The following is a 5,177-nucleotide window of genomic DNA, read 5'->3' as shown; positions in this document are numbered from 1 at the left end:
ACGACGGCTCCTCCAATCACCTTCGGAGTTAGGTTCGTGCAGCCACAGCCGCGTTCTCCGTTTTGAGCTAGGCGGAAAGATACGAGTGCCGAGTAGATCGATCTGCCTCTTCACAGTTTCCACTCTGACTCAACGGTTTTGTTCAGTTTGTAAGTCTTCGTTTGACGAAAGACGTCCTTTCTGTATTTTGTATTCACAATGGCTTTGTGCTATTATAAACTGCATAATAATCTATAGGTTTTTTGCCATCATTTCAACTTCACACTAAAGAAAAGTTGCTGCCGCTCATTTGCTTCCTGACCTGGCGAGGTAGAAACATTTAAATAAATACACGTGCACAGGGCAATAGATTTGTATTACACTCCTGAGGCACTACATAAACTTGTTCACCTGGCCACAAAGCTGAGAATCTTCAGATTTTAAAGGCCTTCAGGCGTTAGTTTGTGTTAGTAAAAGGCAGGGAGGGAGGACTCATCAGGGCCAGGCATGGCATAACAACAGCCACTGGGTATAAACGCGGATGACTGTTATCAAAAACAAAACCGTGTAGGTGCTGGACCAAATAGCATGCAAGCCAATTCATACAAAAATAAGTTATGCGCTTTTAATATTGTTTTTTTTAAATTAAAATAAACCTATTGAATGAAACAATGTGCCTTTTTTCTGATTGAACCAGTACAATTACAGGACATTACAACAGCTGTGTAATTAGACTGGCATGCATAACATAACTAAAGCACATGCTCATATATTCACCACAGTGCAAGTTTGTTAATCAGTAATATTAAATCAGTAAGTTTCAATGAGTTCCCCATCACACAACTGAACCCTAGTTTTCCCATGGACAGGCTTGCAGTTGGAGTGAAGGAGGGAATGCTGAAGACAGGAGAGAAGATAAAAGATAGGTTGGTTAGTAGGTGGGGAAAATAAAAGGAAGCAAGGAAAGGGAAAAAGTTATGGGGGCTTTTGGGTAAGGAAAAGTAAAAATAGTGGGCTGGGGAAAACTAGATGCCTTCCTCAAGGAAGGTCCACCATTATTTTGCATAAGTTGTAGAGAGGTCAGGTTTACCCATAGGAAATTAATGGTCCTATTATTTCTTATAGGTAGACCTGATGTCTTTATGCAGCATCAAAAATAATGGTCCACCCCACTATCTACTGACATTAGCTGCTGGCTGTGGGAGCTTCTAGTCTCATAAAATTTAAATGAACAGAGACTCCAGCTAACAACTGTTTGGGAGGGTCAGCTTCCCCTCTCTCTCTCAGCTCCTGCTGTCTCTGGGGGGAGGAAAACGGAGGAGAATTGGAGAAATGGTCCCAAATTTTCAGAATGCCCCCAATAAAGGTTTGGAAACTTTGGGATAACAAAAAGAATTCCCACTGCAAAATCTGGATCAAAAATTAACTAACAAATTGAAATGTACATCCCTTACAAGTTTGGAAATAGTGGCTTTACCTCAAGAGAAATTTTACAGTTTTGCCAGCCACAATTTCATCCAAATTATCACCATTGCACCTCATAGATCCAATAGCCAAGAAAGTGTACCAAACAAAATTATTGTCAGAGGAAGGCCAGCAAGATTAGCAAGATTCTTATTCATGTTGGTTGTTGCTCTACAACAGGATCCATTACAGTTGAGCATCTTATGGGCCATCATCTCAAGATGAGCCTAGACCTCATTGACCCTAATCTTAGAGGGGACTTGCAGCTCAAGTGATGTACTCTAGTATCCACTACTGTTTGCTCATTCTTTCCACAGAAGTCTGTTTTGTTCAAAACTATTGAGTCAGAATATAGTGAGAAGCACTGAACCCATCTCATACGCCTTACAGATTGCTGATGTTCAGATCCAGATATGTCATATTCGTCAGCTGAGCAGATCTTCTGCTGATAACCTGAAGAGTCTTCAATGAACATACCAATCTTAGACATGGACTCTTCTGAGGACTGCCAACCTGTTTCCCTTAATTCAAAGTCACCTCTTCCATCTCTATGGGGAAAAACAGAGACTACTGTTTCCTGAGTAACTTGCCAAGGCAAGTGTAGTGGTAAAACCATACCCTATGGGTGGCTAATAATTCTGCCCTGGGGAAAGGGCTGCTAAGTCATATATCATGCGCAAGCAGTGTGTTTTCACACTGAATCACACTGCTATAGAATCACACTGCTAAAGCCAATTTGCCACTTTCCTATAAAGGAATGTGAAGAGAACAAGAATATACCTGATAAGAATATACCCAATAAGAATATATCTGAAACAACTACATGTTTACAATTTGTTTGGCCAATCTAATTTCTCCACTGGATCTTCCAGATAGTTTGGGAGATAAATAGTTCCTGGTTAAGCCCTGGCCTGGGTATCTCCTGGCTAGCTTGATCTCACCAAATCTCATAAGATAAGAAGGGTCAGCCCTGATTTGTATTTGAATGGACATTCTCCAAGAAATACCAGAGTCATGACACAGAGAGAGCAATAACGCAGAGGCAGGTGATGACAAACCACCTCTGAACGTCTCTTGCCTTGAAAATCCTATAGGGTCACCATAGAATCATAGACTTGGAAGAGACTACAAGGACCATCAAGTCCAACCCTCTGTCATGTAGGAATACACAATCAAAATACTACTACTACTACTACTCACAGATGGTAATCCTGCCTCTGTTTAAAAACCTCCAAAGAAAGAGGCTCCACCACACTCCAAGGCAGTGTATTCCACTGTCTAACAGCCCTTACAGTCAGGAAGTTCTTTCTAATGTTCAGGTGTGAAGTCATGCCACAGCGAGATTACTTAATGAAAGCGAGGCTGAGGCGGAGGAGAATGTATCATCTGGTGGAAGCGCCAGCAACAGGAAGCTTGTGGGATTCTAAAGTGATCCCTAACTTAACTCTCTCTAGGTATGATGCAAATTCGGCCCTGGCACCTTTTATTAGGAGTTTACAATAGGAGAGCTGGCAATGGGGGCATGCGGAGGCCGGAAGGAGGCTGGAGAGGCGAGGAGGAGGTATCATATGATACATGACATCATGGAGTTGCCTACGTGCGGGAGGAAGCGTCCGTGTCTGGGTCTAATCCACACCTGGGGGCAAGAGCCCCTTTGTCCCTTTGTCTGGGACACCTGGTGACCGTGAGTCAGGCATCTCATGACCTGTGACTCACGGGGGAACGGGGGGTGGGGGAGCGTGTGCGCCCAGAAGGCCGCAGCTGGCACCGGCATTCCAAGCGCTCTATCTGCGGTTCTGCTGGGTCCGCGGGCCCATCCCTACACAGGTGGAATCACTTTTCTTGTACTTTGAATTCATTACTCCTTGTCCTGGTCTCTGGAGCAGCAGAAAACAAGCTTGCTCCCTCTCCAACATGACAACCCTTCAAATATTTAAACATGGCTATCATGTCATCCCTTAACTTTCTCTTCTCCAGGCTAAACATACCCAACTCCCTAAGTGTCTCCTCATAGGGCATGGATTCCAGATCATTTACCATTTTGGTCGCCCTCTTCTGGACCTGTTCCAGCTTGTCAATATCCATCTTGAACTGCGGTGCTCAGAACTGGACCCAGTACTCCAGGTGAGGTCTGACTAATGCAGAATAGAGAGATACTATTACCTCCCTCAATCTAGACACTATACTCCTATTGATCCAACCCAGAATTGCACTGGCTTTCTTGGCCTGCATCAAAGGTGCCTGCATCACACTGCTGACTCATTTTCAGTTTGTGGTCTACTCCTGTGGAAAGTCAGCTGTGATTTGATGGCACAAAAACAGTTAAGTACCACAGTGTTTTAATTTGGATTATACTGTACTCCCAACATACACAGCTTTTTCTTCAGAAAGGAAAGATTTCTGTACTTGCTTAGGCATCTCCATGGAGGGAAAAATAAATTTAGGAACATGCTCAGGGGAATTCTGATCAAGACACCAAGTTTTTTCCAGATAAAATAACTGATATCCATACATACACACCAGACAGAACAGACTTTAGGACAGAGAAAAAAACGGTACAGGGAACTAAAAGTTGGGCAGGAAAGCAAAACTCCTGTCCTGTTCCTCTTAGGTTTAAAGTAGATTGCTAATGATGGGAAAGCACTTAATAAAAGTGAGTTCAAAGGAGCTTTTGCTGTCATCATTCTTGATGACTTAATTGAGTCCTTCTTTTCGTCGTTTCTTTTATTGTATTTTAAGACAAACTGGATTGTTTAATGGGATCCCAGAGTGTATTATTCTGTATTGCACCATTCCATTGATCTTTCCTGCAGTATTCCTAATAGCTTTTCATCCATAATTGTGGTTTTTCTAATGAGTGTCTTGGTGATGTCAGAAACACCCTATATTCAGCTAATGACTTATTGTTGTCCCCTGCACATTATCGACAGCAAACCATAAAAAGGTTCGCTGTCTTTGAGTACTGCATTTTATCTGCATACTAGATTATTCATAAAACAATAATTAATAATAGGGAGCAGCTCATACATTCATATGCAACTTGATTAATAGTCTCTGGAGCAGGTTACATTTCAGTCTCAGAGGGTTCTGAACAAAAAATGGCAAAGCAAAGAAGCTGTGATATTATTGCACGCCCCCAGATGGCATTATAACCTTGTTTTTCTAAAGTGTTTGTTTTCCTAATGGAGAACTCCTAATTATTTGACTTAAAAATAATTTTTTCTTCACCCTTATGGTGAATTTGAACAAAGAAATTGCAGCAGCACTCTCTTCTGCCTGTTGTTTTTTTTAATCCAGTTTGTACACATCTTGGTACTCCAGTGCAATGGCTGTGAACTCATCCATGAGAGAGGAAATCATGTCCCTGTGTTCAGGCTATTAAAGTCCACCACGAAATTAGGTCCAGTAGCAAGTCTTCAGTAAAAGGCCCATTCAAATTTTAAAGATCATAACTATAGTCAAATTAGTTACATTCCAACAGCTTTATGAGAAAAGTGTGAATTCAATTATGACTACAGTTTTATTACACATGAATATTAAACTGATGCTATGTTATAATGGAATCCATGTAGAATTGTTCCGTATTGGCCAACTGGATATTGAGGGGGGACACACAATAGTTCATGTTCATCTTGGAAAATGGCAATTATTTTAAGGTAAAACTGGTTTGCATTATTGCTGGTTCCTTTTGCCTTCTTCTGGCTTAGTGAATTATCCTCATGTAGAATGACTCA

The sequence above is a fragment of the Sphaerodactylus townsendi genome, linkage group LG07, assembly GCF_021028975.2.
Source record: "Sphaerodactylus townsendi isolate TG3544 linkage group LG07, MPM_Stown_v2.3, whole genome shotgun sequence".
NCBI classification, from domain to species: Eukaryota; Metazoa; Chordata; class Lepidosauria; order Squamata; family Sphaerodactylidae; genus Sphaerodactylus; species Sphaerodactylus townsendi.
This window is presented reverse-complemented; position numbering follows the sequence as displayed.